Here is a 12,101-nt window from a genome sequence, read left to right on the forward strand (position 1 = left end):
TTCCCCTCAAATATAATGCCCCCGTCATGTTCCCCTCAAATATAATGCCCCCGTCATGTTCCCCTCAAATATAACGCCCCCGTCATGTTCCCCTCAAATATAATGCCCCCGTCATGTTCCCCTCAAATATAATGCCCCCGTCATGTTCCCCTCAAATATAATGCCCCCGTCATGTTCCCCTCAAATATAATGCCCCCGTCATGTTCCCCTCAAATATAATGCCCCCGTCATGTTCCCCTCAAATATAACGCCCCCGTCATGTTCCCCTCACATATAATGCCCCCATCATGTTCCCCTCACATATAATGCCCCCATCATGTTCCCCTCACATATAATGCCCTCGTCATGTTCCCCTCACATATAATGCCCCCGTCATGTTCCCCTCACATATAATGCCCCGTCATGTTCCCCTCACATATAATGCCCTCGTCATGTTCCCCTCACATATAATGCCCCCGTCATGTTCCCCTCACATATAATGCCCCCGTCATGTTCCCCTCACATATAACGCCCCCGTCATGTTCTCCTCACATATAATGCCCCCGTCATGTTCCCCTCACATATAATGCCCTCGTCATGTTCCCCTCACATATAATGCCCCCGTCATGTTCCCCTCACATATAATGTCCCCGTCATGTTCCCCTCACATATAATGCCCCCGTCATGTTCCCCTCACATATAATGTCCCCGTCATGTTCCCCTCACATATAATGCCCCCGTCATGTTCCCCTCACATATAATGTCCCCGTCATGTTCCCCACATATAATGCCCCCGTCATGTTCTCCTCACATATAATGTCCCCGTCATGTTCCCCTCACATATAATGCCCCCGTCATGTTCCCCTCACATATAATGCCCCCGTCATGTTCCCCTCACATATAATGCCCCGTCATGTTCCCCTCACATATAATGCCCCCGTCATGTTCTCCTCACATATAATGTCCCCGTCATGTTCCCCTCACATATAATGCCCCCATATTGTTCCCCTCACATATAATGCCCCCGTCATGTTCTCCTCACATATAATGTCCCCGTCATGTTCCCCTCACATATAATGCCCCCGTCATGTTCCCCTCACATATAATGCCCCCGTCATGTTCCCCTCACATATAATGCCCCCTTCATGTTCCCCTCACATATAATGCCCCCGTCATGTTCCCCTCACATATAATGCCCCCGTCATGTTCCCCTCACATATAATGCCCTCGTCATGTTCCCCTCACATATAATGCCCCCGTCATGTTCCCCTCATATATAATGCCCCCGTCATGTTCCCCTCACATATAATGCCCCCGTCATGTTCCCCTCACATATAATGCGGATGGTGTGACGACCAGTGAGCTTAAAGGACATCTGCAGCGGTACAAACACTTATCCCCTATCTTCAAGATAGGGGATAAGTGTTTGATCGCGGGGGGTCCGAACGCTGGGGCCCCCGGTGATCTCCTGTAAGGGGCCGCACCCCGTTAGGGAGATCAGGGGGGGGGTCCCAGCGGTCGGACCCCCCGCGATCAAACACTTATCCCCTATCCAAGTGTCATAACGCTGCAGTTGTCCTTTAATGCCCATATAAGGGAGCTGCAGCCAATGATCGCTCTCTTGGGTTGCTGCTCTCATGGATGCCGGACTAGCAGAACGGATCTGCGAAACTTTCAAAGACACGCTAGGCCTAAAACCTTCCAGCCTCAACCTTAACTAAACCATGAGTTAACATCTAAATCCCCGCTAAAGCTAGCGTCATTAATGGACCGAATCTAATCCCCTAAATCCAGTGGATCACCGCAAAAATTACCTTCTTAAGCTCAATAGACTCTCGAGGTCCCAACCACTTGTCAAGCTCCAATAGACTTTGTTTTATGGATTGTTCCTGTTCATTATTGCCTAAAATCTTCAGTAATAGTTCCGACAAGTTTCTGCAAATCTCCGGTTGTGGACAACGGCTGTCCGGGCATGCTGGGAGTTGTAGTTTTGCAACAGCTGGAGGCCCCCTGGTTGGGAAACACTGCATTAAGCACTGTTCTACTTCTATGGGTCAGACTGGTGATCACACGACCCAGTTACAGTCATGAAATTCATTGATGCAAAGGCTGTCCGGACATGCTGGGAATTGTAGTCTTGCAACATCTGGAGGTCCACCGTTTGGAGACCGCTGCACTATATTATTAAAGGGGTACTCCTGTTGAAAACTTTTTTTTTTTTTTAAATCAACTGGTGCCAGAAAGTTAAACAGATTTGTAAATCACTTCTATTTAGAAATCTTAATCCTTTCAGTACTTATTAGCAGCTGTATGCTACAGAGGAAATTCTATGCTTTTTGAATTTCTTTTTTGTCTTGTCCACAGTGCTCTCTGCTGACCCCTCTGTTCGTGTCAGGAACTGTCCAGAGCAGTATTTGTTTGCTAGGGGGATTTTCTGCTGCTCTGGACAGTTCCTGATACGGGCATCAGGTGTCAGCAGAGAGCACTGTGGACAAGACAAAAAAGAAATTAAAAAAGAATAGAATCTCCTCTGTAGCATACAGCTGCTAATAAGTACTGGAAAGATTAAGATTTTTAAATAGAAATAATTTATAAATCTGTTTAACTTTCTGGCAGCAGTTGATTTAAAAAAAAAAAAAAAAAAAAAGTTTACTACCGGAGTACCCAGGGCTCAAGTCCTGCAGGAACGGCGTTCCTTTGCTTTTTCCAGAGGAGGAACGCTGTCCCTGTAACACTAGTCCTGCAGGACCGACCTATGAATTATTCTTACCCTCCCTCCGTCTCCTCCCCCGGCCTGGACTGCTAGATACTGGAGATGAAGGACCTGTGATGATGTCACCGTCACATGTTGGGGGCGGAGCTTAGCTATGGAGGAAAAGGAAAGATCGTGGCTGAAGGACCTGTGTGACGCTGTGGAGGAGGCGGGGCTGAGCTGGAGGAGAGGTCACATGTCACCCCAGTAAGGTAATTACATGAGGAGGTTTGTTGCAGTGTCACCCCAGTAGTAAGGAGATTACATGAGGAGGTTTGTTACAGTGTGTCACCCCAGTAGTAAGGAGATTACATGAGGAGGAGGTTTGTTACAGTGTGTCACCCCAGTAGTAAGGAGATTACATGAGGAGGTTTGTTACAGTGTGTCACCCCAGTAGTAAGGAGATTACATGAGGAGGAGGTTTGTTACAGTGTGTCACCCCAGTAGTAAGGAGATTACATGAGGAGGAGGTTTGTTACAGTGTGTCACCCCAGTAGTAAGGAGATTACATGAGGAGGAGGTTTGTTACAGTGTGTCACCCCAGTAGTAAGGAGATTACATGAGGAGGAGGTTTGTTACAGTGTGTCACCCCAGTAGTAAGGAGATTACATGAGGAGGGGTTTGTTACAGTGTGTCACCCCAGTAGTAAGGAGATTACATGAGGAGGAGGTTTGTTACAGTGTTTCACCCCAGTAGTAAGGAGATTACATGAGGAGAAGGTTTGTTACAGTGTGTCACCCCAGTAGTAAGGAGATTACATGAGGAGGAGGTTTGTTACAGTGTGTCACCCCAGTAGTAAGGAGATTACATGAGGAGGTTTGTTACAGTGTGTCACCCCAGTAGTAAGGAGATTACATGAGGAGGAGGTTTGTTACAGTGTGTCACCCCAGTAGTAAGGAGATTACATGAGGAGGGGTTTGTTACAGTGTGTCACCCCAGTAGTAAGGAGATTACATGAGGAGGAGGTTTGTTACAGTGTGTCACTCTTATACTCTGTAGGCAGATGTATGCATGTGGCCTGTAAGAATCCTGGAACCGTGCAGGATGTCAAGTTTTAGCTTGGACATTTTCGTTTTGTTTGCTTTTTTGCACAAACTGGGGGGGTGTATTAGAAATCTTGGGTGAGTTCCCACACTTTTTTTCCAGGACTTGACCCCTGTACCCCTTTAATGGGGAGACCTTAGAGAGTGGAGTGTCTGTGGCTGGGAATTGCACATAGAAGATTACAGGCTCCGTGTCGCCCTCTTTGTACATGCGGTAATTAGAGGGTGGAACTCGGTCCCGGAGATCAAAACAGATGGGGTGAAGGTTGTTCATCCTCAATGACAGCACAGATCTTCTGCACATGTACACTACAGCTCCTGCAGGGGGCATCGCGCAGCATTCCCTGACTCCAGAATACTGCAATGAGGCTGCGTAAGGTCCGTGGGAGCTGTAATGGCGGCTCTTTTGGTTGTCACTATAGAGAGAATATACAGGTTTAATCCATGAAACCAAATCTCAAGCTTTCTTCTGTGGTGCCCGTAAGGAGGATGGGTGAAGAAGTGTAGTCCAGGGCAGTAGGGTAGTAGTCCCTTGGGCAAAGGTTCTATTGTGGTCATGGATGGCTTTGTGGCCGGTCAACCTTGTTGGTCCCTCTGTGATCCTCTGCAAGTACACAATAGGTGGTAGTCCGTGACCCTAGGCACACTTGGGTAAAGTGTCAGGCAGGTTGTTGCTAACCAAAAAAGATATATATATATTTACATAGTTTATAAGGTTGAGAGAAGACCATCAAGTTCAACCTAAATCCCTAATGAGTCCCTACTGAGTTAATCCAGAGGAGGCAAAAAAAACCCTCCCCACCGGACGGTCCCTGCAGCATAGATGGCCCGGAACAGCTCACCCTTCCCACCAAGGGGAGGTGAGTAGAAAACTAAAGGGGGGTCTGGATGATGACGAAGGCCGCAGTGGTCTTCAACCCGCTGACCTCCAAATGTTTCAAAACTACAACTCCCAGCATGCCCGGACAGCCGATGGCTGTCCGGGCATGCTGGGAGTTGTAGTCTTGCAACATCCGGAGGTCCGCAGGTTGAAGACCACTGATGAAGGGATTGACAGGCGGTGATGATGAAGGGGGGGGAGGATGAAGGGGGATGATGACGGGGGTCTGGATGATGATGGGGGTCTGGATGATGACAGGCGGTGATGATGAAGGGGGGGGATGAAGGGGGGAGGATGAAGGGGGATGATGACGGGGGTCTGGATGATGATGGGGGTCTGGATGATGACAGGCGGTGATGATGAAGGGGGGGGAGGATGAAGGGGGGATGATGACATGGGGGGATGATGAAGGGGGGATGATGACATGGGGGGATGATGTATTTCCCACCCTTGACTTATAGTCGAGTCAATATCTTTTCCTGGGTTTTTGGGGTGAAATTAGGGGCCTCGGCTTATATTCGGGTCGGCTTATACTCGAGTATATACGGTAACTGAGAATTCGAGTCCTTTACAACCAGACAGAAGTCTAGGACCGATGATTACTTGGGGGGACATTTTGGTGCCAACGATCAGGTCTATGGGCAGCCATGTGACTGTAAGACAAGGTGGCATGCCGAGTATGCGGTGGAGCCTCTTTTTTTGGACGGGGGTTTATGAGCGAGCCTCCGGCAGCTGTCTGCTGGGTGACATACTCAGACGATGCGCTTTGTTATCTCTGCTGGCTCTCTGTGATTTCATTGCTACCAGGGTCTCTCAGCGGGTTATTCCTACAGCCCTGCACGGCCACAATCCCACTTTTACACTTTTAGGGCAATTACCCCCCCCGGTTTAACAGCTGAGCAGTCCGGCGCAGGCCCATACAGTCCATGTGTTCCCGTATTACGCAGGACTAGACACCTGTTGTTTATATTGCTCTGACAGATAATTGCATTATAAGAGTCAAGGTGAAAATCCTAGTATCCCAACCAAGGGTAGAGGGCGCCACCTGGTGTCTTCAGGATATACCCCTCCCAATGCAGTCTATCTACCCTTCTATGTTAGTACTGCAGATGGTGGCAAAAATTAATATAATTTCTCTGCCTTGCCTCCCATGTCTGCAGTGATGGCCATCCGAGGAGATATCAGTGTGTAACCCTGCATGGCGGATTATTTGAACCTCCGCTCTGTGTACAATCTAATTTATCCTATTGTAGAGGTTATGTCTTAAAAGGTCCATCAAATGTGCGCTGCAGCACTGCCAGGACCTTCAGGACCCACCCTGCATCCTGTTTCCCCCTCCCTCGCCTGCCATGTTACAACAACCCAGCTTCTTGATGGCTGTTGTAACATGATACAGTCTCTGTTTCGTAATGAAGACAAGGAGAGGGAAGGAAATGGAAGCTGGATCGCGCCGTCAAAGATGAAGTTAGGATGAATCCAAATTATACAAGCTGGTTTATTTAGATATAAAATGCACGCAACGCGTTTCAAAACCTTTCTGGTGAAAAAAACAGATAGGTTTTGAAACGCACTTTATAGCTAAATAAACCAGCTTGTATTAATAATTTGGATTCATCCTACCTTCGTCTGTGACAGCGCGATCCAGTTTCCGTTTCCTTCCCTCTCCTTGTCTTCATTGTTTGCACGCTCGGTGTGACCGTGGGAAGCCGCTGCAGTCTCCTGGATACATATACTTTTTCGAGTGTTGTGCCTCTCCAGCACAACGGAATCAGGTGAGCGAGTTTTTCACCCTCACGTTGAATCCACCATTGATTCCACATAGGGAGCGCTCCGTGTTCTTTTGATTTTTGTCTGTTTCGTTAATGGGCACCGACAGGAGAGGGAGGGCAGTCTGAAAAGATCACCGCCGGTATTTCTCTTAAAAGGTACAGATGTAGCTGAAATCACAGTCCACTTGAGATTTCGGGCCAAGAATGCAAGGAGGAAGAAATAAAAAGTATCTAAGGCCCCTTTCACGCTACCGTTATGACCCGGTAGTGTGACGGCCGTCAGGACCGCCAGGGGGAGAATAAAGGGAGAAAAACTATATCTGAAAATAGTGGCGCCCAACAGAGCCCATTTACTATAATCCATCCATCGGGACCCGTTATTGCCTGTTGCGCCCTGTCAAAATGACGGCTGTCAAACTCCCCCCAAAAAAGAGTTTGACGGCCGTTATTGACGGGGCGCAACGGTAGTGTGAGTATAGCCTAACTACCATAGAAGTACCCTAAGCAGAAGCCTCAAATTGCTTAGGAATGAGAGACATGACAGAGAACAAGGTGGTGACTCGGCCTCCAATATTCCCCGGATCTCATCCGATCGATGATCTGTGGGACGTGCTGGAGAAACAAGTCCAATCCATGGAGGACGTACCTCGCACTTTACAGGATCTGATGCTGACTCCTTGGTGTACATACTAAACCCTACCTTCGGAGGTCTATGAAGTTTGGGCCTTGACATGTCACAGCTAGGGGAACAAAGCAATATTGGGCAGCTGGCTAGAGAGACGTCTACTTGGAGGTTCTCATTACCTCACGTGCTATGGTGGTAGCTGAACCCCACCCCAAGCATCTCTAGATGTTCACCCTTGTGTGGGGTAGGTTAGCACTCGTCTCCCCTGACACCTTCATGCCCGTCGACTCACAGGTAAAGGTGAAGCCGATGCACCGCCCTTCCTACCTCTGTCTAGTAATGTCGGTGAGGGAATTCCAGGAATTTCTCTCTACACTTTGTCACTTGTAATGAGAGATCTGAAGCGGTGAAATGAATGAGATTCTTTTTAACCCTGCTGTGTCTGGAATTCCCTGCCCCGGGCCCTGTACTGTGAGCTGACAGCTTACATGATAAAGTTGCCTGCAGGTACATGTAAGAAGAAGGTGGATCAGATACTGCAGGTGTCATCTCATATAAACCATGATCATGAGGTATCTGCTAGGGGTGCAAGACTGCACATAGTGAGAACCTGAGGAACCTGCTAAAGCGAGTGGTCTACGGACATGCTTAATGGTCTGCAGACACATGGGATTTCCGTTGAACCCATTGACCACTCGCTTTAGCGGCAGGTTATGGAGATTCCAGCACTTTGAATGTGTATCCTGTCATCACAACAGCTTTATAGTTAACCTTCAACAGTAGGTTCTCCAGTATCAGGCTCAGGGGTTCATCCTTATATTACACTGGGCCCAAAACCATTTGTCGTCACCATATCTCTAAAATCAGCTGTGTGAGCAGAACTAGGTTAGGATCCTAGGAAGAATGTGCCCTTACTGTGAGCAAGCAGAGATCTTGAAATTGTGGGAAATCGAAACAAGAACTCTACTAGAAAGTTCAAGAATTTCTCCATGTAAAAATATAAAGTTTTATTCACATAGGACTGGATGCCAAAACTAGACGAGTTTGGGAAGCTGCCTTAACACAAGATATGAATGCACTGGATATACTCATATGAATATACTGGATAATGGAGCTGATTACACTGGGGGAGACCCCAGAGGACAAAAGTGCAAAAATTGTATCCTGGTCAGAGGGATGGAGAAACGTGGCCTGGTTAGATGGATCCAGATCTCTGTGGAGAAACATGGCCTGGTCAGATGGATCCAGATCTCTATAGAGAAACATGGTCTGGTCAGATGGATGCAGCTCTTTATAGAGAAACATGGCCTGGTCAGATGGATCCAGATCTATATAGAGAAACATGGCCTGGTCAGATGGATCCAGATCTGTATAGAGAAACATGGTCTGGTCAGATGGATCCAGATCTCTATAGAGAAACATGGCCCGGTCAGATGGATCCAGATCTCTATAGAGAAACATGGCCTGGTCAGATGGATCCAGATCTCTATAGAGAAACATGGCCTGGTCAGATGGATCCAGATCTCTGTGGAGAAACATGGCCTGGTCAGATGGATCCAGATCACTATAGAGAAACATGACCTGGTCAGATGGATCCAGATCTTTATGGAGAAACATGACCTGGTCAGATGGATCCAGATCTCTATAGAGAAACATGGCTGTCAGGATCTGGATGGGAATACTGTGAGGATACTGGTGGTGGATCATCTGTGTCAGTGGGGAGTCTCTGGAGCACTAGGCGGACATGATGACGGTGTTCCTCTAGACTAGAGGAGAAAATCAAGATGTCGTCCAGGTAAACCACAACACAGGTATATAACAAGTCCCGAAATATTTCATTAACGAAGTCCTAGAAGACTGCAGGGGCGTTGCAGAGCCCAAAGGGCATAACAAGATATCCGAAATGTCCGTCTCTGGTATTGAATGCGGTTTTCCACTCATCCCCTTTCCTGATGCGAATGAGATTATATGCGCCTCTCAAGTCCAATATAGTGAAGATGTTGGCGCCACGAAGGCGGTCAAAGAGTTCTGAGATTAGAGGCAGAGGATAGCGGTTTTTGATGGTGATTTTATTTAAACCGCGGTAGTCAATACATGGCGTAGGGTACCGTCTTTTTTCGAAACAAAGAAGAACCCCGCTCCGGCAGGGGAAGAGGACTTATGAATGAATCCCCTCTTTAAATTTTCCTGGATGTAGTCAGACATGGCTTGAGTCTCAGGGGCGGACAGAGGGTAGATCCTGCCCCGGGGTGGAGTAGTACCAGGAAGGAGGTCAATAGGGCAGTCATAAGGCCTAAGAAGTGGCAAAGTCTCTGCTTGTTTTTTACAGAAAACATCGGCAAAGTCCTGGTATGCCTTAGGAAGACCTGGTATAGGTGGAGCCACAGGGGTTTGACTAACGGGAGCAGACGTGAGGCATTGTTTGAGACAAGAAGAACCCCAACTCTTGATCTCCCCAGTGGTCCAGTCAAGGGTAGGAGAATGACGTTGGAGCCATGGCAAGCCGAGGAGAATTTCAGAGGTGCAGTTAGGTAGGACAAGAAATTAAATTTTTTCGGGATGCGGTCCAATGCACATTAGCAGGGGTTCTGTGCGGTAACGCACAGTGCAGTCCAATTTTTTTCCATTGACTGAAGAAATGTAGAGTGGTCTGACGAGACTGGTCACTGGGATGTTGAACCTATTAATGAAGGAGGCCAAAATAAAATTTCCTGTAGAACCGGAGTCCGAGAAGGCCACAGCTGAGAAGGAGGAGTTAGCAGAAGGAGAAATCCGCACAGGCACAGTAAGACGTGGAGAAGCAGAGTTCACACCTAGAGCTGTCTCACCTTTGTGAGGAATCGGAGTGCGTTTTTCCTGACGCGGAGGGCGGACAGGACAGTCTTTTAGGAAGTGTATGGTACTAGCACAGTACAGGCATAGAGTCTCGTTACGGCGGCGAGTCTTCTCTTGTAGGGTCAGGCGGGATCGGTCCACTTGCATAGCCTCCTCGACAGAAGGCACAGGAACAGATTGCAGTGGACTTGAGAAGAGAGGAGTCAGGGAGAGAAATCACCTGGTGCGAACAAGGTCCTTCTCCTGTCGGAGCTCCTGGCGTCTTTCAGAGAAACGCATGTCAATGCGGGTGGCCAAATGGATAAGTTCAGACAGGTTAGCAGGAATTTCTCGTGCGGCCAGTACATCCTTGATGTTGCTGGATAGGCCTTTCTTGAAGGTCGCGCAGAGGGCCTCATTGTTCCAGGATAATTCAAAGGCGAGAGTACGAAATTGGATGGCGTAATCGCCCACAGAAGAACTTCCTTGGACTAGGTTCAGTAAAGCAGTCTCGGCAGAGGAGGCCCGGGCTGGTTCCTCGAAGACACTACGAACCTCAGCGAAGAAGGACTGGATAGTGGCAGTGACAGGATCATTGCGGTCCCAGAGTGGTGTGGCTCATGACAAGGCCTTTCCAGACAGGAGACTAACCACGAAAGCCACCTTAGACCGTTCTGTGGGAAATTGGTCCGACATCTTCTCCAAGTGTAGGGAACATTGAGACAGGAAACCACGGCATAGTTTAGAGTCCCCATCAAATTTGTCCGGCAGGGACAGGCGGAGGCTGGGAGCGGCCACTCGCTGCGGAGGAGGTGCAGGAGCTGGAGTTGAAACATGGCCTGGTCAGATGAATCCAGATCTCTATAGAGAAACATGTCCTGGTCAGATCGATCAACATCTCTATAGAGAAACATGTCCTGGTCAGATGGAATCAACATCTCTATAGAGAAACATGGCCTGGTCAGATGGATCCAGAACTCTATAGAGAAACATGGCCTGGTCAGATGGATCCAGATCTCTATAGAGAAACATGACCTGGTCAGATGGATCCAGATCTCTATAGAGAAACATGGCCTGGTCAGATGGATCCAGATCTCTATAGAGAAACATGGCCTGGTCAGATGGATCCAGATCTCTATAGAGAAAAATGGCCTGGTCAGATGGATCCAGATCTCTGTTGAGAAACATGACCTGGTCAGATGGATCCAGATCTCTATAGAGAAACATGGCCTGGTCAGATGGATCCAGATCTCTATAGAGAAACATGGCCTGGTCAGATGGATCCAGATCTCTGTGGAGAAACATGGCCTGGTCAGATGGATCCAGATCTCTGTAGAGAAACATGTCCTGGTCAGATGGATGCAGATCTCTATAGAGAAACATGGCCTGGTCAGATGGATCCAGATCTATATAGAGAAACATGTCCTGGTCAGATGGATCCAGATCTCTATAGAGAAACATGGCCTGGTCAGATGGATCCAGATCTCTATAGAGAAACATGACCTGGTCAGATGGATCCAGATCTCTATAGAGAAACATGGCCTGGTCAGATGGATCCAGATCTCTGTAGAGAAACATGTCCTGGTCAGATGGATGCAGATCTCTATAGAGAAACATGACCTGGTCAGATGGATCCAGATCTCTATAGAGAAACATGGCCTGGTCAGATGGATCCAGATCTCTGTAGAGAAACATGTCCTGGTCAGATGGATGCAGATCTCTATAGAGAAACATGGCCTGGTCAGATGGATCCAGATCTATATAGAGAAACATGTCCTGGTCAGATGGATCCAGATCTCTATAGAGAAACATGGCCTGGTCAGATGGATCCAGATCTCTATAGAGAAACATGACCTGGTCAGATGGATCCAGATCTCTATAGAGAAACATGGCCTGGTCAGATGGTTCCAAATCTCTATAGAGAAACGTGGCCTGGTCAGATGGATCCAGAACTCTATAGAGAAACATGGCCTGGTCAGATGGTTCCAGATCTCTGTGGAGAAACATGGCCTGGTTAGATGGATCCAGATCTCTATAGAGAAACATGGCCTGGTCAGATGGATCTAGATCTCTATAGAGAAACATGGCCTGATCAGATGGATCCAGATCTCTATAGAGAAACATGGCCTGGTCAGATGGATCCAGATCTCTACAGAGAAACATGTCCTGGTCAGATGGATCCAGATCTCTACAGAGAAACATGGCCTGGTCAGATGGATCCAGATCTCTATAGAGAAAC

Source organism: Hyla sarda, chromosome 10 (assembly GCF_029499605.1).
Source record: "Hyla sarda isolate aHylSar1 chromosome 10, aHylSar1.hap1, whole genome shotgun sequence".
Classification (NCBI taxonomy): Eukaryota; Metazoa; Chordata; class Amphibia; order Anura; family Hylidae; genus Hyla; species Hyla sarda.